This window comes from Leucopleurus acutus, assembly GCF_964270905.1.
Source record: "Leucopleurus acutus genome assembly, chromosome: 3".
Taxonomy (NCBI): domain Eukaryota; kingdom Metazoa; phylum Chordata; class Mammalia; order Artiodactyla; family Delphinidae; genus Leucopleurus; species Leucopleurus acutus.
This window is the reverse complement of record NC_139145.1, coordinates 172,140,632-172,163,923: the sequence shown is the minus strand read 5'-3', so window position 1 is coordinate 172,163,923 and position 23,292 is coordinate 172,140,632. Positions and strand designations below refer to the sequence as shown.

General features: G+C 43.0%; 1 protein-coding gene across 1 annotated transcript in view; it reads left to right on the top strand.

Moving 5' to 3' along the window:
- The window catches only part of ADAMTS16 (ADAM metallopeptidase with thrombospondin type 1 motif 16), a gene marked incomplete at both ends in the record, with an annotated part of 155,183 nt that overhangs the window by 106,083 nt on the left and 25,808 nt on the right, over positions 1 to 23,292 (top strand). The gene's annotated exons all lie outside the window — the stretch shown is intronic.

Here is a 23,292-nt window from a genome sequence, read left to right as displayed (position 1 = left end):
AGGGGCTGTGGAAATCATCTGAGTAACGTATTTATGGGATGAAAGGCCCGCTAGACCCTTCAGACAGCGGAGGTACCCGCCACAACACGTGTGATCTCATACGTCTTGATTTTAAAGATGCACAGGAGATGGCTCTGCTTGAGCTGAGCCTCAAAGCAGAAAGCCGGATGCCTCCCCCAGAGACAGTAAAACCCAAGAGGGAGGGAGGCACTGTCTCCCTTCTCTCTGAGTCTGTGGGTCCCTGGTCCCTCACTTAGGGTAGAGATGGAGGACACAGACCAGCATCTGAGAGGCCGGGACCTTGCCCCCCACCGCTGTGAGGGGCGCGGAGCCTCCTTGGGAAGATGTGTCCTCCCTCAGAAGGCCAGTGGCCCAACTCAGCCAGACTCCTCGGCCACCACACCCCACAGCCTGGTAATGAGAGAGAGAGATGGGTCAGTATTCGCAAAAGGAATTTAGCGCCTCAGGGCCATCACCCACCGAGGCACTGGAGGCCCACCTGGGGGTTTTTCTGGGACCGAAGGAGCTCCTGGAACTGATACCCAACCTGGTCCTCGCTTCACCTGTCAGCGATCCTGCAGCCAGCCGGGCGCCCCCATGGTCTGCGCAGGGCTGGACGGCAGACAGAAGCTCAGCCACTGTGGGCTCCTTCTGTGCCTGAAGGGACACACCCAGTGCACACCGTCCAGGATGGTTTACGAAATGAAGCCCCCGGTCAACCAAGAGAAGACATAGCACAGCACCACTTCTGCAAAATGAACCTCCTGTCCGAAGGAAACAAGGGGCCAGACAGCCAGGGCTCCCAGGGTCCGCTGAGGTGTTGCACCAACTTGACCCCTTCTCCCCGGACAGCCGGTTCTGCACCTGTGTTCCAGGTAACACAGCGTGGACCTCACTGTGACCTCTGATCATACCTCTCCAAGGAGCCTTGGGGAGAAGGATGTTAAGAGCACTGCTGCAGGCACTGGGCTTCTCTTTCCATAGTGCACCGAGTTCTTGCTAAGTCAGAGGAATCCAGGGTGCCTCAGGCAACTAGTTAACCGTGTTGAGAAGCCGAAAAAACCTCACTAATTTAGACTAAGAGGGGTGTGTTTGTGCGTGTGACTTTTATGTGCAGGGGAAACTAGTTACTGGTGACTTGGGACTAAATCCATCGGAATGCTGAAGCTCAGGCTGATTGGGAATATTTAGTTCTAGCATGGAATCTCTCCCTGGGGTCGTGTGAGTGGCTCAACCCTTGTAGTCCAAGCTGCCCAGGTGGCCTTGGTGAAGCTCATTACAGTGGATTCCAGTGAACACTGACCCCAGCCCCGGGCTAAGTCACCCACTCCTCGGCTTCCAGCTTCGTGATTTTAAGCATCCCATAACTCAGATGCGAAGTGGTGGTTGGGACACCCTGAATAGGCCCCTCTGCATCTCCAAACCATGCAGGACTCAGCCCAGGATGCAGGAGTGGCTGGCGGCCCTGAGGGGGCAGGGAAAGCAGAGGCAGCCACGGTAGCCAGCAACTGATGCTTCTCCGAGGACGGCCTCCGCCCCATGGTGCGGGGAGAAAGCTGGGGGTTCCCCTCCCTCCCTCTCCTCGGCTTCCTCCTTGTACTGAACCCTTAGGGGAGGCATTTAAGCGATGCCCAGCTGCTGTCTGTTCAGTGTTACCCCAGATGGCAGGCTGCTTCTACCAGCGTCTGGTCCCGTGTAAGTGCACCAGAAATATCACTTTCCACAAAGGTCACTTATTGGATTGGATTATTGGTTATTGGATTTCAGTGATAGAACACTAGCATACCTTACGTGGTCGGGCAAAACTGTCCTTACTCTTAACCATTATCCATGACTATCATCATCATCTCTTGTGTCTGTTTAGATAAATCTTGTTTCCTGGTACAGAATTTTCATGCTCATTGATTCCAGAAAATCTCTCCAGGGTCAGATGTTAGTTTTGTCCACTGTCGTATCCTGAGGGATGAGAGCTGCGCCTGTCTCTCAATAAATGCTTGTAGAATTCAGGAATGAACCAGGGTCCCATGGGCCAGGGCAAGAACTCCAGGCCTGTGGCATGGTCTCGGGAAAGTGGCTTCACCTCCTGATGCCTCGGTTTCCTCAGCTGTGAGTTGACAAAGAGAAAACACACAGACGTATGCCCTAAGTACGAAGCTCTGTGACCCCACTCTCCCTTGGGGGGTCTTGTGGGTGAGACCAGCCAGTCCTGTTTGTATGCTGCCATTGAGAAATAAGACGCTGCTTCGTCAACTCTCTCGTAATCTGTAATAAGCCTTATTTGTATGTTTCCACGTGTCTCTCACGTAAAGTACCCGCCCTAGGCCAGCCTCCTTCAAGATCTGCCCCAAGAGTAAGAGAGCTTGTACTATTCTTGATGAGCCATAGCTTTAGGGACTGAGGTCTCATCAGACGCTTTCGGTCATCAGAGCCACCTGTGGCCATTAGCATCCACGTGAGTGACCACGCTCCCTGACTCTCCAGTCCTGTCCCAGCCTCTCACTCCTGCCGTCAGCAAGGACTGCCAGGCAGCGCTCCTCCATGCACATTTCCTCTTTCCTGTCTTTGTTAATAGAACCCCAGACACACACACTCACACACGCACGCTCACACACATTCTCACACTCACGCTCACGCACGGACGCCCTGGTGGACGTTCCCCATCCCCCTCCTAGATCATCGTCAGCCAATGGGATGCGAGCCGAAGAGATGCAGGTGCCTTCAAGGGAGTCCTGCAGAAGCTCTACTTCCTCCCCTCCTGTCCCCTCTCCTGAGCAGTAGCAGAGCTGGCCTTAGTCAGCTCCAGCCCCGACAAAGCATGTGGAGTCACAAGACAGCATCCCTGATGACTCCCTGGGGCAGAGCTGCCCCCCTCCGCCCCATGTCTCCAGCCCAGCCCTCCATGTGAAGGGGAAGTGCTCCCTACCATGTTTGAGCTGTGCTTCCGTGGTCTCTGTTGGGGCAGCTGAGCCCTCTCCTGCTTCCTACCTGCTGCCCCTGTGAGACTTTGTTTCTAAACACCCTGCCCTGGCCATGGCCTCTTTGTCTTTGTAGCTCCTGGGCTCCCAGATAGATCCATGCTCGAGGTGTCCTCCTGTCCCACCAGGTATCCAGGCTTTAACCCCCTTGTCCAACTCCACATGCCCAGAAAACCTAGTCTGGCGACACCTCTCTCATCACTCACTCTGCTGCTTGTGGAGCTCGGGAGTTCAATGCTGCCAGAAGTTCACAAGCCCACGTTCTCACTCTGAATGTATGGCCATCAGCTTCCCTGGACGTCCAGGATGGCAGGCAGTCCTCTCACCCTTCCCTGGGCATCTGGTCCCTCGCAGGACAGTGATATTACATCACCTCCTGTCTCCTCCAGCTTTCTTCTTCTCCAGCTCACACTCTTGGCCCATGACCTCAGACCTCAGAGATGGGCTGAGGCAATGGCCACACCCTCCTCCCACCAATGCCGCCTGAGACACCCCCGTCACTCTGCCTTCCTTCCTTCACGCTGGACCAGGGTCCTGCTTCTCCCCAGGAACCTTCATAGTTATGTCTCTCCTTCTCCTTCATGCTGATGGACTCCTTCCAAGAAAGATTTTTAAATGGGTGTTGGGTTTCCTTAAGCAAGATTATAAACGTATATATATATATTTGTATGCTACTAGTTTTTCCAGTAGGTCCCCTGTTCTGCCCACTGTTTCTCTCCCTTGTCCTCCTCCCCCCCCACCCCCTACAGCCTGTCTTCCTGGTTGTCAGGGACCCAGAGCCAACAAGGTCTCTGGATTCTTCTACATCTTATATTCTGTACTTAACTCATTGGTGTAGAACTTTACAAGTAAACTCTGTCAAGAGCTTTGTGTGCAAAGAAAAGGCACAGCTCAGGAGCAACAGGACCAGTCTCAGGGAGACTGGAAGTGGTGCATGGGAACAGCCTGTGGAGAACACAGCGAGGGCACCCAAATCACCCCAGAAAACCCAGAGGCCCCCACCTTATTGAGCTCTTTGATTTATACATCTCATATTTTTTGATATTTATATTTCCTCTGAAAGAGAAAGCTTTGGGAGACAATAGAAAGCTGGCAGTGAAACTAATGCCATGCGTCCTTGCTGGGAGACCCCTGAGGAGGACAAGAGGGGCACCTGCAGGGTTTCTGCTTCACCCCCAGCCAGTTGCAGGAGCCTGATGACAAGCCAGCCCGCAGGTGTCTATGGTCCGGGTGGGACAAAGTTTCCCAGTTCCCAGCCCACAGCTCTTCTGCATCCAAGTCCTTCGGTGGAGTGGACTTAGCATGCTAAGGGGCTAGAGCAGCATAGCCCATGCCTGCCAGCTCGCACCTGGTCGAAGGTGTGAGCTGAGCTGCCACCTCGGTACTCCCACCTGTACGTAATCAGGGCAACACAAGGTCAGGATTTGTTGAGGGAATCCACGTAAAAGCTCTTAGCCCAGTACATGGGCTAAAACACTCAGTAAATCTTGGCTGTTTTATTTTTTGCCGCAAAAGGAGAAACAAATTCACGTTAGTTATTAGTCTGTGAAGCAAAACGATCAATGACAAACACAGAAGAATGAACCTGTATTATATGCCTCAGTCCTTGTGGGTTATCATTTTAACAGTTGAATGGGGAAAATAGATCTTAATTTTAAAAGTTGTTTTGTTGTCCTCTGAAATGTGAGATACATTTCTCTCTTGCCCAGAACACCAATGATTTTTTGTCCCTGATTAAGTGGGCAGCAAACCCAAGCTTTATTTGTCCAAGCAGGAGAACCCTTGCCTTTCTTACTAGACTGCTCCTGCGAGGCGGCCGTCCATGACCCTCTCGAGCCGCGTGTCCACCTGCTTCTCCACGGCCTCACAAAGCCACAGTGGCCACACTGCGTGGCTGCAGTCCTCAGCCTCCCACCTCTTCGTCTGACTCGGGGCAGGGAGGATGAAGCAGGGTGCAATGTGCCGTCTCCAGCTCCACGTGAAGTGAAGGAGGCTCGCCAAAGGACCGCGAAGCGGAGACTTTAAAATAGCCTAATCCACAGCCCTTCTCCTTTGTAAGTTACAAGAACAGGAAAACTGCTCCGCTGGTGGGAAGCCCTTGCCTCCTGAGCCCTCCCCAAGCACGTGTGCGCGCAGCGCGTCGAAGGCGCGCACGCACGGTGTCGCGGATGGGGTCCCAGCTCGTAAATCTCCGCGAGGCAGAGACCTGGGAGTCCAGGAGCCTCCTAGCTGGAGGAGGAGGATCTCAAAACGTCTGCGAGGCTCCGGCCAGCAGGAGCATCACGGCCAAATAATGGAGCGTCAGCACTTTGAGAGCTGCTCCCCTGGGACTGAGCGAGGCCAGCGCCCTGCAAGGAGGAGGGCCTCTCACAGACGGCAGCGTGCGGCTCTCCCACGGCTCATTTGAGGGAGAATCAGGCATTTTTATCGCTTGCTTTTGAAACGTGAACTATAAATCACACGGCTATTTATTTCCTTTCTATTTCTCAGTTTATCTAAATGGAGTGGCTCTTCCTGTCATTTATCTTATCTCTCTAGTTTTCGAAGCACAGATACTAATTGTACGCCTTCCTGGACCATGGACTGAAGGTGGAACGAGAGGAAATACTTTCCAGATGGCAAACGAACACTTTTCCTCTCTCTTCAGTATTATTCTAGGAATGCAGAGTAAGCGTGTAGATAAAACATACTGTCATCGGATGCCCCCCACCCCAGTACACATGTAGCCCCCCTCTGTATTCCTCTCTGCTTGATATTTGGATGGTCATATTGTTTTTGCCGACACTTTGCTGACCCTCTACAAACCTATCAGCAAAACTGCTTCTTTTACGACCAAGATACCGAAGCGGGTGACTGCATCCATTTGGTTGCATCCATTTGGTAGAAATGACAGAGCAGATGCACCAGGGGAACTTTATGACTAATGATGTTCTTATGGCAACACTGCCAGTGACAGGAAAGGGGGCAGTAACTTTTTTGTCTCATCTCTTAGATACAAGCCTTGAAAATATTAATGCCCAGTAGTGTACAGGTTAGCAAGGGAATGAAAAGGTCCGTGGTCACTGAGGTGGTCCGTATAAGTGAAATGGCTTAACTCCCAGGATGCTACAGAGTGAGTATTTCAGTTCATTTAATTAGCAGAGTGACGGAATAAACGAGCCCCAGGACTGGCTTCCTGGGTGTGTGACCTGCCCATTCACCCAGGGCCCGGTGCTCCGAAGGTCCGCCTCTTGGTTTAATTCTCTGATGCAGCCAACTTGAAATCCCTCATGATTTTGCACCTTGCAGTGGATTCCACAAGTTATACAGCCAGCCCTGCCCCGCAGCCCGACTTCTGTGTCAACATTCTTTTCTGGAATCTTTGGAAACTGTACTGGAATGTTTCTTCTTTTAGTAAATCAATTATACATTGCTTGAGTTTAGAAGACAATGACTTCAACTCATGGATTTCTCTGGTGACACCACAGTGGCAGATGTGAAGGATATACTTGGTACAATTATCTTTTCTTATTTTCTTTCCACTTACGGGCTGAGCGCCAATTTTGCTGGACTTAAGAATACTTGTAGATGCATGAAGTAATGCTGAGGAGAGCTTTACAGAACCTGTGTCCTCTGGGTTCCCCAGCTTCTCTGTCCTGTTCTTCTTGTAACAAGCCTGCCTGTATCTAGGGCACCTGGTGTTGCAGCTCAACCCCACACACGCCACCTCCCTAAGGGGGCCTCACTTTTCTTGCGAAGCCTTGTCCTCCCTCCACTGCACCCCCTTTGAAAAGGCATCTAACCCTCTACGGTTAATCAGGGAAACCAGAAGTGTTATAGCATCTCTGTAATTGACACTCTTTGGAGAAGCATTCAGCTTAAGTGTGAAGTTGCCAGTTCAGGTGCTAGGGTCACGACTTGAAACTGTGTAATCACCTAGATGTGACAATATCTCAATATAAAAGGGGATGTCTTACTCTATCTCCTCCAGGAAAGATGTCACTTAACCAAAACAATGAGGTTAAAATACATTCAGGCTGGTACAGATATTTGTTACAATATATTCACAATGAAAATCAAGTTACAAATATGGACCAACTGGTCCTAAGCAAGACTGATTTGACTTATTTCCTCAGTTGCTGAAATATTAACATGGAAACCGTTGCAGAAGCAGTGGGGATATAAAAATTATAGCTAACTTTTTAGATCTGGCTTCATCATTTCACACCTAAAATTCTGCCTTACGTATTTCTGTAAAACAGTTTGGGTTTTGTTTTGTTTCATTTTTTGTCTGCTTATTTGTTTTGCTTTATTTGTTTTGGTGCATGCATGTGTGGCAGTATGTGTGTGTCTGTATTTTGTTGTTTTAATATATACATATATATATATTTATCTATGTGAGCAAAGGCACTTTAGGAATACTTCTATATTTCAGGGAACTTACTTGGAACTCATAAAAGTTAAATAATACCTAAAATTTTCATAATACTTTTATTATTCTGGTCTTTAGACTTCAATATGAAGTCAAAACTAAAATTCATCAAGTCCCCTAATAATATACACTATGGCATATGCTTCAAATACAAAAATGAAAAACAAATCTACAGATAGATAAATAGAATAGATAGATGACAATTAGATAGGTAAGTAGGTAGATAGATAAATAGAATATATTTTACTACAAATCTATATGTATATCTGTATATTCACTGCAAGTATACTAATCAGGGCTTCTGAAAATATCTGAAGCTTCTCTCAGAATCATATCTTTTTTGGGAGAGAACACAGTATGTTGGTTTTTATGTAAGATTAGGCACCATTGTTTTATTCTCTGATCCGTGAATTATTTAGAATGATTGTTTTTTGCATTTCTAAATTTATTGAGGCTTCAGGGAAAATTTTTTGTTATTTCAGATGTTACTACATTGAGATCAAAGAAAGAGTTAAAAATGATATCATTTTTAGCATTTTCAAGACTTCCTTTATGTCTTAGGAATGGGAGTTTTTATAAATATTTTCTGTGGGAATGAAGGAATGTGTGTTTTGTGTTGTATTAGGGTTATTTATATGACAGGTCAAGCTCCTTATTTATTCAAATATGTTCTGACTCTTTATCTATCTTGTGTGGCTGTTTCTGAGAGAAATACTTTAAAATCTCTCATTACGATTGTTTATTTTTCAGTTTCTCCTATTAATTTTACTTTATAGTTAACATTAAAATTCCACTTTATGTTGTTAGGTAGGGTTTTCTGCACGTGTGGTTTCTGCATGAATTGTTCTTTATTATTAAATAATGTCCATCTTTATCCCTAATATTGCTTTTCAGTGGATGATCTATTTTTTTCAGAAATGAACATTATGGCATGAGCCTCCATTTACTTATTTTTGACCTGGCTTACATTTCTTCATTACCTTTATTTTTAAACGTCTGTATTATTAGGTTTCTCTGCACCTTGATTAAATAATTTTCTGTTGGATTTTGACTTTATCAAATCAAGACTATCTTTTACACACAAGCTTAGCCCATTTATATGAGGTATGGTTGCTCTGTACTAAATTTAGGTCTGGATTTAGGATTTGTGTCCTCCATTTACCAGGCCTTGTCTTTGCATCTGATTGCTCCATGGCTTTACTCTTTTCTGATGAGTTTGTACAGTTCTCTTTATGCTCTTTTATGGCCACTCCTGCAAGAAATTATACTTTCTCCTTCTTTCACACCACTGCTTTTTGATATAAATAAACAAACATATAAATCAGTGTAACTTTTAAAATATATGAGATTACCCACACGTGATTATTATAAAACTCTCAGAAATAAGTAACTTATAGAAAAAAGCTAAGTGAACTGTGACAGAGCTTAAACTGGATTAAATCTCCTTACAGAGCAGTTATAGAGAACTGGCAAAATTGCTAGAGTTCTCTGTGTGCTTTCTTTGAGGAGGGTCAGAAGGCACTGGGTCAGGAGGCAGACAGCAGACAGAAGACACCTGCGGGAAAGAGGGAGGGTGTCCAAGTGTGCCTCACCTTGGAGACCAGGCCCACTCACATCTTGCTCCTCAAGTGTTGAGGACATTTAGGAAGGTCAGGATCACCAGCACCGTGTGACCATTTCCAGTGGGGGTGGGAACAAAGGCATGGGGTTGAGAGAGAGAGAGATGAGAAAGCAGAGCACATGAGCACAGGCGTGTCCCCACGGAGTCTCACCGTACAGGGAAGCAAAGGGACAGAACCGCACCTGGAATGGCCATGAAGCCCAGGAGGGTTGGCTGCTGCTTCCCTCGTTTTCACATGAGAGCTGGTGCAGCGAGCACGTGCATCTTTGGAAATGATCAGGGAGGGGACTGAGAGCTCAGATGTGTCAGCAGCTGTGAGGGTGGCCCTAGGCGGGAGCAGGAGAGGTGATGCCCAGACACTGAGGAAGTTCGTTTTCCCAGTGAAGGAAGCCAAGTCCTTCTGTTACCAAATGCAGGTCCAGCTGAAAGCCAATACTCGAGAGACAACTGTTGGTAGGATAGGAAAATTTGCTTTATTCTGGAGGCCGGCAACCTGGGGAGAAGGTGGACTTATATCCAAAGGCCAACTCCTCACTGCCAATCAGAGGGCAAGAGTTCCAAAGGGGAGTTTCAGGCGTGCACAGGCAGAGGGAGGGTGCTACATGTAGAAACAGTTCAGTCAGCTCTGAAATCAAAATTAGTCATGCAGTGGTCTGATCAGTAATCTCTTGATTGTTGTAAGTACAGTTAATCTTCAGTTCCAGGGCTGGTTTGTTCCCATTTCCTTGAGGCCAAGTTCTCAGAATTGTGTAAGATGGTGCAGATTTTGTCGTGGTTACAATCTGGTCATCATGCAGTTAAATTCTTCCACCTGGTGAAGGTATCCGTATCTACAAAAGAGCTTTAAGAACATGACTCAGAATATAATCTACAGCCCTTGAGAAGGAGCTAAAGGTCCTTGACTTTGCTGAATGGCTAAACTATTATTATTTTGTCTTGTTTGACTTTTTCTTTGCTTCTGCATTTTCTCACTTCTCTGAATAAATTCATTCTTTGGCTAAAATTTTTCTACAACCAGGAGGCAGGTGGAGGACCTGGGAAGGCCCCGTAGGGTCCTGCTCCATTTCACTACCTAAGAGTGAGGGGAGGAGCAGCTGCTGCCTTGAGGGGAAGGAGAAATCAGGGTGGGTAGTGCCCTGACCAGCCATGTAAGTCTCAGGTGGGCATCTCCCTGAGAGCCCACTTAGGCCTGCAGGTCCTAAGTTGAACCCTAATTACCCAGGTCATGGGTACAGATTTGGTGGGGAGATTTGGCTTAACCAGAATTAGGATAAAAAGAAAAAAAAATAGGTTATAATTCATCTCATTTCAGTGATTCACCAATAAAAATATGTGTATCCAAGAAACCCCTGGTGGTTAAGAGGGTTCACATTTTGGCAGACATGCATTTTGCCAAAACGCATGATTAGTATTTTTCAGGTACTGATTAGTGCTCAATTAATGAAACGAGGAAAACAGGTAGATTCAATTCTGGAAAGGGGGGTGGCGTCCTGTTCTTCCCCCCCAGGTGACCTCGTTTTTACCTCCATCTAACAGGGCTTAGTTTTTATCCAGTGTTTAAAGATGTGTGTTTTATTTCCCACCTGGACACCAAATGTGAATGAACTAGCCGTCAGTCTGTGGCTCAGTTCAGGAAGCAAGAACACCCACTGCAGGAGGCCACCCACATGGGCATCCCAAGGGCTTCCGCTGCCCCTTTCTAGAAGCATCTAGAAGCATGTGGCTCTGCCCCGCAGGAAGTCTCCAGGCCCATGTCTGTGCTGAAGAGCTTCGGATGAACACTCCCAGGAGTGTGGGATGTAGGAGCACTCTGCATCCTGAGGAGCCATGTCTCAGGAAACATGACTTCAGAAACCAGAGAACCGGGTCGTTCGTTCAGTGGACTGAAATCATCCCCAATTTGTCGTTTCAGGCCAAGTTGGTTTGTTTTTCATGTTGTATTTTCCAGAGGGCAAGACCAAAGGGCAGGAAGGAGGATGGCTGTTTGAATATTGATTGAATATTGGCCAAGTATTTTGAACTATCTGTCAGTTCAAAATCAGTTATTGAAATTGAACATTCTTCTCTAGGAACCTCCCTGAAAGAGATGTTGATCTGCAGACATCTCTTCTGTGCCCCGTGTGTGATGAGTATCTATATCCAGGGCCTGTGTGCAGCCTCCCTGCCAGGCAGACATGGGCTCAAGCTGCCAGGGTCTTTTTGGATTAGCCCTCTCCTGAGCCAGGCATAAGGTATCAAATATTCTGAGCATCAGTCCTAGAAAAATCACATATTCACCTGATGATTCAGCTCATGAAATCAACATCATGTGACTTAAATATAGACAGTAAGCATCAAAAAAGAAGGAAAAAGCATTTCAGACTGCTAACAAGTCCATCTACCAGAACGTCACATTACTGTCTTCCTCAACATAGTTGAATAATATACTCTCCATATTCCGTTTAACTATAAATCATCCTATCTTATTTAACAACACCCAGCGACTTTTATTCATGAGAGTGGCATTTTTAAACAGCGTTTAGGTTTAATGGGAAGATTCACAAACTCTACCGTTTGTATACTTGGGGCGGGTCACACATGATAATTCAGGCCATCAGTCTGAATTTATGCTCAGAAACCAGGCATATTCTTTTTATGCTGGAAAACAGGTGACAAGTGTCCAGCTTGGCTCCTGGTACTTGACATGATATGACACTGTAATAAACTAGGTTTTTAGAGGAAGATACTTTAAGAAGACTGTCTCCCTTTGTTTTGTTTTGTTTTAATGTACGAGAAGTCCAAGGCCATAGTGTCAGACAAAATTCCTGAACCTTCTCTTCAAAAGTAGCATGTGCCCTCCCCAGCTTTCCCATATTCAGAAGTCAGCGTGAACATGGGAAGGGCAGGAGGGGACCCATCCTTTATTTCTTCCCTAAAGATGACCCCACAAGTGTGAATTGAGAAGGTCAAAGAGGAGGGGAGGGAAGGGCAGGGGATGGAAGAGGCCAAAGGTGGCTCTCCCTTTGCTGCATCACTGTAGCCCCTCTAAGGGCTGGGTTCCTCCACCACCTCAGAAATTCTGCATCCTATGCTGGCAGGATGCTCAGCCATGCATCTGTCTCCATAGCGACCTCTGCAAAAGTGGGCACCTGGCTTGTAGAGCCTCTAGAGGGTCCTTAAGGTTTCAGACCAAACTTACAAGGTGGTACCACGTGGTAAAGTATGAAATGGCTCCTTTCGGCTCCCTGAAAAGCTACCTGAGTCATTTTGGAAGGAAAAGTTACTTTTTTCCCACCATAATCTTTCTCCATTTTGTCTGCTTCCACACCCCCAGCACCTTAAAAAAGTTTCACTAAATTAAAAAAAAAAAAATCACTGACCTTACAGGACTAGGAAATTGAACAAATGAGTATAGTGAACTCATGTAATCTTGAAAGAGATTTAGCTTACGAGGGCAACCAAACTAATTGACTAGAATTTGATACAGGAATTTAATAATTTATTTTGCAAATCACATTAGAATTTGCTTAAGAATTCAGTTTAGTTCTGATTGACTTTTGATGTGTTGTCATCCCAAAGTCAACTATAAACCGTGGTTTTGCCAAGCATATTCACCAGTTGTAGAGATCTTATAGCATTATTGAGGTCTAGAAGGAAAATGAGATTTATGCATTAATTTTATCACGTGGCTATGAGATTTTTTTGACAAGTATGAATATCATTACTGAAACTTAGATTTTTATCATCCCTTTTTTGGCAGTGTTTCTGCTTAAGCAGTCCTTATTTTATTTATAAAGTTTCCAATAAATATTACCTATGTTTCATTGCATCTTTGAAGGTATGCATGAATTTTTAAACAATATTCCCAGAACCAAAGAGATCCTCAAATTAGTTTGTTTAGATAAGCTACATTTTCAACTAAATACTACCTTCAAGACTAGACCCCATTTCAACAAAGAAATGATGCTGCAGGATGAAATAGGACCGCATGACAGCATAAATTTTTTTGTGTTCGACTTGGTTTCTTTTCCTACAGGTCCCATATAAGTTCAGGGCAAAAGACCTAAAAGAGAGCAAATTCTTAATATGCTTCTGACTGTGGTCACCAGGAATGTAATTGTCATAATGACCACAGTCTCCTAGAATGTTTAGATTTTTCTGGATCCCACGCAAGACAAGAATCCACACAAGTATCCCCCTTCTCCCTCCAGCTGCCACATTTCCGTAGCCTTATTTTACTCCTACGTCAAACAAAATTCCAACAAGAGGGATTTTTTTTAAATTGTTTCGATGCATTTATTACATTTTTTAATGAAAAAGAGGACTGAAGAGAAGAATTCATTTAAATTCTCAAAATTCAACATTTACACTAAACCTAGGTTTTTGCTTCTTACCTCTATTATTTTAATAGATTTTTATTCTATTTAGTAACTCTGCTGATAGTTTAAAAAGCCACTCTGTACTTTAAGGGTTACTTTGGGAAGTCACACTCCCTGCCCCACCTGCCCAGCCCACCCCCAACCTCACTGACCAGCAGGAGTAATTCAGTTACCCTGGGGTCTATTCCATTATTTCTGAAGACTCTGTGTAATTACCATTTTCCTATTTGTCGGTTTTGGAGATTACCCTTTTACCCATCACAGGAGAGGATGTAGCTCTTCTGCATCACTTTGTATCGCTCTCACATCACCAAGCCCTCTCTTTACACCAACTTCCTTTGCCTCCATCCTCTCAATAAGGGTATATCCCATTAGTATTCGGTGTTTACATCATTATTTATTACTCTCTTCTGTCTAGGTAGAATACACTGATGCTGTGTCCTTTTGTATATAAAATTGTATTTTTCTAAAAGTGAATAATTGCCTGAATTTTACCTGCTTAGGTTTTTTTTTTTTTTTTTTTACATAAACCCCCAAAAGATTCATGTTCATGGATTCATTTAACCAATAGCCATTGAGAGTCTGCTCTGTGCCAGGCACTTGGCCAACATCAGTGAGCAACTAGGTTAAAGTCTGTGTTGTGGAGAGCTTCCTGGGGGACAGACACAGTCAACAATAAGCATAGAGTACTTTTTAAACAACAGCATGTTTAGGAGGTGATACAAACCATGGGTAAAAAGAAAAAAAAATAGAGCAAGGCAGAGGAGACTGGAGCTGTGGAGGCAGGAGGTGCAGGGTGTTGGGCAGACCTCACTGAGCAAGTGTGGAGCGGACAGGATTTGGAGGAGGTGAGGCTGTCCCATGCCTGTCCCAGTGCTTCCCACACAGTTAAACACGCCAGAGACCTCAGTTCCCTCTCCCCTGGGCATCTCATCCTGGTGCCACCATCTCTGCTGCAACCTGGGCCTGTCAATCTTGGGGCTTCCCTTGTTTCTCTAGGATGTGGACTAATGCTATTTCCTGGTTGCCAGGACATTGTCTGTCTCGGTTGACACTGTATTTGGGAAACAGCCTCATTCTGCTCTCTGAGAATGTGTCCGGGGAGTTGAACTTTCTGAGCCTTTGGGGATGACAGAGAGTTTGAGAGAAGAATTCAGGGGTGGAGTTCACTCTCCCTTGGAGTTTTATGGCCATGACATCACCATCTTCCTTCTCCTGCAGCTGCTGCAAAGTCTGCTACTATTCAGATTCCCAATCCTTTATTTGGGAACTGTTTGGGTTTTTTCATGATCACCTCTCCCTTTGTGAAAGCGTTTGAGTCTTTTATTTATTCCCAGGTTTCTAATGTTCATTTGTTTGCTGAGCCCATAATGGGCCCTTTCAGTTTAGGGAAAAAGAAAAGTTTAATAACCTCCCCCTTCATTCTTTATATTCTTGCCTTCTGAACTCTTAATATATTAGACTCAGGTTTTAATGTGCTTATGTTTTCTTTTCAAATGTCCGTCTCTTTATCTTTTTGTTCTAGGAGATTTTTAAAATTTTATCTTTGAGGTTTTCTACTCTCTCTGTTTTGAAATTTTTTAATATCTGACAAATGCCTTTTTTTTCTTTTAACTTTGTTCCCTCTCTTTTAAGGCATCCTGGCCTCTCTTTCCTTTTTGAAATTCTATTGTTGCTCTTCCTTTATTTCTATCTTTTTTCTCTGTTTCCCTCTCCCTCCCTCCCTCCCTCCCTCTCTCCCTCCCTCTCTCCCTCTCTCTCTCTCCCCCTCCCTCTCTCTCTCTCTCTCTCTCTCTCTCTCTCTCTCTCTCTCTCTCTCTCTCTCTCTCTCTCTTTCCCCCCACCCACCTCTTGCCCACAGGTCCTTTTCCCTCTATATTCCTTTCCTCTAGTAGTTGGATGGTGGATGTTTCTCTTTGCCTTTCATGATGATGTCTTCCTCCAATACTTAGTAATCCTTCTCTGTCTAGGCATACTGAGACTGAGGCATCAAGATGCTCATTAGACATTCTCTGGGCTGAAACAGGATCCTTCAACTGCTCTGTCACTTCCCCCAGAATTATCTATTTCTCCAAAGAAGGGTCCCATTATTAGTTGTGTGTGTTTGGGGGTGGGCCAGTATTTGTGCCCAGCACAACAGATAAGGGGCCTGGGGCTGGGGGTCTCAGAGCTTCCCATTTTAACAGCTCCCCTGGTTCTCCCAAGTTGGCCTCTCCAGTGGGAAACCTCCTTTCTGGCCCCCTTTAGCATTAAGGGAGGCAACAGAGATAAGCATGCGTACTCAGTCCACCCCATTTTACTAAAGGCATCTACCATTGTTACTTAGATTGACAACTAAACAGTCGTAAGATACTGCAACGGTGCACATTGCTGTACTATTAGCAGTGGTAAATAGAAGCAAGGCAATTGCAATATGGAGGAAAATTATTGGAAATTTTTACCAAAGTCTATGGTTACATCTGTTTGTATTGAGAAGAAAAGAATATGTTACCCCTAGAGTGATCAACTCATCCTAAATGGCCCAGGACTGTCCTGGTTTTAAAACTAAAAGTCCCATGTCTGGGAAACTGCCTCTGTTCCAAGTCAACTAGAGTGGTTGGTCACCCTGACCCCTCCCTCACTGTGTGACATGAAGAATTAAATTATGGTAGAAGATGCTCGTCTACTTCTCTTATAACCAGTGACATTCACCATTGGACCACTTTCAAAAGAGGAGTGGAAATGGGGATCCAGGTACAATGTCAGTGCAGGAATGTTAGTGATTAGGAAGTTGTGTGGAGCCCATGAAGCTGGAGCTTTAAGGCTCCTGTCAATCTCATCTAATTTCCCAGTGTTGATTTTACTATTCTTACAGGGGTTGTCCTAAATTACATAAGCTTCAGGTCTCACAAAACCTGGATCTTTCCACTGATGGTGATGATGATAATGATAAAATAATAGTACCTGGCAAGAACCTAATGCTTGCTTAAATGAGGGATTAAGTCATTCAATCCTCAGAATAACCCCAGTAAGTGGATACTATTTCTATCCCCAGGGTATAGACATGGAGACTGAGGCAGATGGGCATTGGAGATTATATAGCAAGAAAATTATCAAGGAAATACTTAAACCAACCAGACAGTTGTTATATGTACGTGAATCAGTATGAAATTGTATTCACAACTCATCTTTACTTTATTGGTTGGTTGTGTGTGTGTGTGTGTGTGTGTCTATAACAGAAAATAGAAGTCCCCTACATTCCAATTTTCCCAGAACAGTTCCAGTTTATCCACAGTTATCCAATTCCTTCTGTCCCACTGTAAGTATAGTGCTCCTTTTACCCTCAAAAGTGTCTAGTCTGGATGATAAACTACTTGGTTGCTCAGCACATAACCCTTGCTCTCTAGATAATCATTCATGGAAGTTCGTTGTAGGACCTTGTCAGACGCATTTCTTATAACTGTTACATAATATTTTTTAATTAGTATGCAATGAAATTTATATTATTTTAGTAAAATCTTGTTTATATAACATCCTTAGAAAGTTTTTTTATACTCTAATGTTATGAAATATTCATTCATACTCTCTTCAAACATTTTGGTTACTTTAAATATTTGACTTTGGTCAAAATAAGATTTATTTTGATATAAAGAATGAACTGAAGGGAACTACAATTTTTCTCCAATTCCCAGCAATCTGTCCCAGCACTATTTATTGAAAATTAATCTTCCGCCCACTGAGTTGGAAGGCCAGCTTTTGTCTTAGATATGATATATCCCTGTATATAATTGATAGGATATCAATTTGGATACCAGTGACATGGATAGGATATATATCCATGGATATAATTGCTTGACCGGCCCTACTGCCCTTCCCTGTTTCACTGGTTCATCCTTCTGTGCCAGAATCTTACTGTTTGATGACTGTAGCATTTGACGAATGACTTACTTTCTTGGAACTTTCCTGGCTTCTTGAATCCTTTTTTCCAGATGACCTTTATATTCATGTTGTCAAGTTGAAGAATGAAAAAGATCCCTTTTGACATTTTAACTGGTATTACATTGCATTATCAGGTTAATTTAGACAATTGAAATCTTGAAAATATGGAAGCTACCTATCAGACAGCAATGTTTTCTTCCTCCTTATTCTATTTGGTCATTGGGATTTTCAAGAACAGTTCATAGATTTATTTCCGTGAGTGAATGTGTTTATATTTTTCCCTGAATATTTCATAACTTTAATATTATGAGTGAAATCTTTATGCCATTATATTTTAATGAGTTATTATTTTCTAGAGTAAAATATTAATTTTGTAACCTGACACAAAAATTTTATACTTTCTAATATTTTCAGTAATAATCTTATATTTTTTATATCATAAACCAATAATGTTAATTTTAGCTTCCTTTCCTAATGTTTATACCTCTTGTTTACCCCCACCCCCAGTTTAATCCCAATGACATATGCTTCTAGAATAATACTAAAATGTGTTCTTCCTTTTTTGTTGATCCCTATCGGAATACATCTACATTTTCACAAGTAAGCTCTGGCTTTTCACGTGATGGAAGCTACCCATTGCATTTTTATTTGTTTACCTTATGGAAATGCCACTTGTTTCTCAGGACTTACTGAATTTTAGCTGATGCCTTTTCTTCCTGACATAACAGTTTTGTGGCAGACATGGAGAGATTTTAAGAAAAGATGTTGACAAACCTGTTCTATGAAGTTTGTGAGATCTTATACATATACAGGGTAGTGCCATGATCCTACCCCCACCACACCTCGAAGGAAGCCCACAGGACACTGTCACCTCAGGATCTGGAGCTGTAGTACCTGGGTGAATATTCCTTTGATCAAGAATATTGGCCTCTCACACACAGGTCTGTGGAGGACACTTGAACTAGGACACATTTCCATCATTCAATCAAGTGAGCACTTGTGACATTAAATTTGTGAAGAAAAGAAAAGCACATCTCATTCTCCAGCCTGAGATGAATGAGGCCTGGGATGTGTGGTTAATTGCACCATCCTTGCATTCCTATCATGAACCTCAGCAATCACTGTGTATTCTTTAATGCTTTGGCAGCTTTAATTTTACAGTATTTCTTTGTGATTTTGATACATTTTGTAAGATCAGTCTGATTTTATTTGTGTGCTATTTTTTAATAGATAAAGTCTTGTAGTAATTATTTCATCTCAGTTTGCTTCCTATTTTTAGTTATTTAACGTTTCTCTACTGTTACTTTTCTAGCTTTTGATTTATGGCCTTCTCTTTTTCACCCCACTGTTTATTTAGGAAACATACAGTATATTTCTTAATCAACTTTAGTTACCTATACTATTTAAAATCATATACTTCAGCATTCTTTTCTGATTTATCAACTTCACAAATTAAAACTATTAAAAACCTTACTGGGTGAAATAAGATAATTAGTACATTTCTACTTCTTTCATTCTCTGCTCTTCACACTTCAGTTCATGCTCTAATCTTTGTTTTAATTGCTTGCATGTTTCTCATTTCAATTTAGCTTTAATATTTTTTTTATATCATGTATCTCTATCATTTCAATAGTGATAGCATGTTAATTCTGTGTTACAATCTTGACCACAGTTGTGGTCAAGCTTATTGGTTAAGCTAAATTGTCTGTTTAAATGGATCCAGTGGCCTCACCTGTCTTTCCATACAATAACCTTCTCATTCTTGAGTTTAATAGTTTAATTTTTTCCTGGTTAGCAGGAGTGTGTCTCAAGGAGAGTTTTCAAGTCAGATAATTAAATCATGAATTTCCTCACTCCTTGCTTATCTGGGAGTGTCCTTCTGTTGCTTCTCTTCTAGCTGCCTTTCATGTCATCCTGTCTTCTTATCTCTTCCTTGATGTCTTGCTTCATAGAATTCTTACTCACTTCTAATTTCCTGACAGTGTAATCTGTTTTGTAAAATTGGTTTTGATGAGTAAGTTTTCTTTCAGAATATTTCATTTCCTTAGTCTCTCTTTTGAGTGCTGTGTATCTCTTCTGCATGTGCATTTTGGTGGACAGAGGTTGCTCTACAGTCTTCACATAGGTTCCAAGTAAGTTTCTTCTTTCTCAGTTCAGTTCTGATCAAGGCATTTGAACAAAAGTCTTTTATACACTAAAAATGGAGCTGATCTCCTTCCTCCCAGCCTTGTTCCTGTGGTGTAGTTTTCCCAAGTGCTTTATGGAGCAAATCTGAATGATTTGTGATGTGAGTAATGCCTTTATTTTGATTCTTTTGATATGTTCACAGCTTCTCAGCCATTTATTTGTTCTGGGAAAGGAAAACAAATAAATGGCTGGGAAAAGGAATCTCTTTCTTGCCTCACACCATCTTTCCCAAAATCTCCACCATGATTTTTTAATTAAAAAAAAAGAGTTTCAGAGACATGTGCTGTTTTCAAAATAAAGCTTTCAAAGAGTTTTCACACCCGCCAAACGGTTGTGTGGCCTACCTATGGCTATTAGAGACACTAACTCAGAATCTGGTCTATTGATCAGCAAGAGCATTTTTTTTTTACCTCTATAGACAATGCTACCATCCTGACTGCAGCAAAGGATGTTTGTGAAATTTTCTTCAGAATTGGCAGTTTTCCACACTGCCCTAGAGGCCACTGTGACCCATATTTGTGACATACCTCCAGTTGGCCTCTAAGTGGTGAGTCTCACTCACAACTCCAGGATCCTGGTTCCACCACCTGCTCCCACATATCCTTGAGCACATGAGTTAGTATTTCTCCACCTCAGTTTCCCATCTCTGAAATGGGCATGAAAATCATAACTGCCATATAAATTTGTTGTGAGAATTAAAGAGTTAATATCGATAAAGCATCTCATTAAATACTAGCCGCCATTACTAGTATTATTGGAACTCAGTAGACTAGAGGGACCTTGGCATTGGATTCATCAGTCCAGGTTGACTGGCTATAGATTCCTCAGGACTTGGAATATATATTGGTTTCTCTAGGGCCATGAAAACTTCCACAGCCTGGCCGATGTCATTGCACACCTGTTAGACTGGGGTACACCATGAGCTGTACATGGGACTCTGCATGCAGCTGTCCACTGGCCTCAGCATTTTCTGATGCCTTTACTTGTTCTTCCTCAGGAGACCCTTTTCTTTAGTTCAAAGAAGTGAATTTTCTACCGATTTCTATCCCGTGTCTGTGGACACTAATGCAATTCTCTCATGGCTACTTGTGCATATGTAGACCTTACATCATACAGGCAGTTAAAGAAAGACATCACTGTACTGTCTAAACTGCCCAGACACCGTTTCCATGTTCTGCATATTATATTTTGGAATAAATTATCATAAATGCTACACTGGTTGGCCGCTGTCCCAATTTGAGTCGTTTAAACTAGCTGAGTTAGAGAATGAAGTCTTTACATGTGGGGTTTCTCTCTGCATCAACTCATTGTAAGACTATTAAGCATATGTGAAACCTTTTAAATATAAAAGAGTGTTTTCTTATGTCTATCTAGATAATGTAAATACCACTGAGTTATTAAGCTCTTTTTCAGCATAGGCTAATCAAGCATGCTGATTGTAATACAGCAAGTATCATTAATGGGACACTGGGATAGTACCTGCCTTTTCATATTCCCTTAGTCTTTGTGCATCAGCATTTTTAACGGGGTCGGGGGATTAATTGGGAGGTTGGGATTGATGTATATATACTATGACGTGTAAAACAGATAGCTAGTGGGAACCTGCTGTATAGCACAGGGATCTCAGCTCCGTGCTCTGTGACGACCTAGGTGGGTGGGATGGGGGGGTGGGAAGGAGGTCAAACAGGGAGGGGATATGTGTATACATAAAGCTGACTCACCTCATTGTACAGCAGAAACTAACAACATTGTAAAGCAACTATACTCCAAAAAAAAAGAAAAGAGCAGTGGATCATATAATATTTACAACACAATTCATCTGATAAGTTTTGTGATGTTATATCTGAAGCTTTAGATTAGGAAGCTTATTCCAAAGGATAAATCAGTATTTAACTAAATAATTATTTAGTAACTAAATAGCAATATTATTTAACTAAATAGTCTTTAAAGTGTTATAACCTTTCAGCATTTACAAATACGTAAGACCCACCTGATGGGAAGCAACTCAACCAATGAGTACCTAGGACTTAGTAAGAAAATAAGAAAGAACTGATCTGCAGTGTCTTGAAGAAGAATGAACATGACTCAAGAAGGTAGTTTCCCGGGGATGAGAGCCAGAAGGTTACATAAATATTGTTCTACATACTCTGTGTGTTCATTTCCTGGATCTGATTAATCTCCTCAAAGTGCTACGGTGAGAAGTCCGTTCCTGCAGAGGATGGAATGGTTCCTGCCTTATGGAGAAAGAGGACCCCAACATCAAATATTACCCACACATTCTTGGCAGACTCCCGGCCTAATGGCACCCCATGGTCAGAAACATCATCACAGCATGGGTGCCTTCATACCTGGACCTCAGTTTAGAAGCTGTTTGACAGCTTAACAGATAAAACTTAGAGATTCTTTGAAATCATTGTCAAGTCAGATCCTGCCATCATCTTGTGGAAACCACAGTAAATATTCGTATGTCTACTGTCATTTCTGTCCTTTACTTTTAAACTATTTACCGAAAAAACTCTCTATGTAGGTTTATGCCTCATATTCCCCCATCATTCAGTTGTCATTACTGCTTTCATAAATTAAAAAAAAAAACAAGGAAGGAACTGAGTTTACCAGTTTTTAGTTTTAGCACACTAACCACTCAGAAAGCTCTGTGGCTACTTCGTGGACTTGGGTTGTGTGACCCTATGACCATGACCTTCTTAGTGTCTCTTATTACCTTCCAGCAAAGAATGTGATCAAGACTCTGGACAGGATATTGATGTTGATTTCATCCATGGTGTCAGTTTGCTTGCGGATTTGCTCTGTGTAAAATATGGATTTGATCTGCTTCTTTGGTTTCTCTCTTAAAACCCAATGGATTTATGGCCATTCCTGGCAACCCTGGTACATAAACCCTCTGTTGATGGTAAGTGACCAATCCCACGTGGCCCAGACCCCTGCAGCACCCCGCCCTGGTCGAGGGAAGAATCCTCGGGAACTGAGTGGCTGTGGTCTGGCTCAAACTGTCCAGATGTGCTGGACAAGGCCACCTGGAAAGCTTTCTTAGAAAATTGACTCCTGTGTTTGGAGAAGATGATTGCAAAGTATTTATCTAGGAGTGAAGATCCAAGAAACCCTACAGCAAAAACACCAGAAAAGCCTGACACTGTAGGAGTGATGCCATCATTTTAAAATCCTTCCATAAAAGGAAGAAGCCACAGTGGGGAGAGTTCAACTTCTGTATTAGAACAAGAAACTGACATTCCTTCCGAGGAGAACAAGGATCCAAGGAAAGTGAGTCGGCACAAAGTTCTTAGTGAATCTTCCATGACTTAAATGACATTTTGCACCTTGAAAGATGAATTTAACCATCTCCTATGGGAAGGTCATCCATTCTAAAAGAAAGAAAAATGAACCTAAGCCAGCTGTGAAATGTTTAAATCCATGTTAGACACAGGCTTTCCCTAGAGCATCACTAATAGGTTTTCTTGAGAAGCAGGAAAAGATATTACAGTTGTTACAGAAAATCTGGATGTCGTGGTGACTAAGGGAAGACCATGGACCTAACTGAATATTTTGACACTGATTCAATAGTGAATCATTACAGATGTCTCAAAAAACTCTTCTGTACAGTAATTAGCCATAAAGTAGAAATACACAATTTTACCAGAGTAGTGAATTCCACACTTACATGTGTGTGAAAGAAATACACAGAAAATTTGCAGCTATCCAATTAAGATATATAATGCCCCCCAAATCCCTGAATATATGCATTTATCCTAGGATGGTTTATTGCTAAGCCACACTGGATAACTGTCTCATTCGACTTCCTCAGCTGAA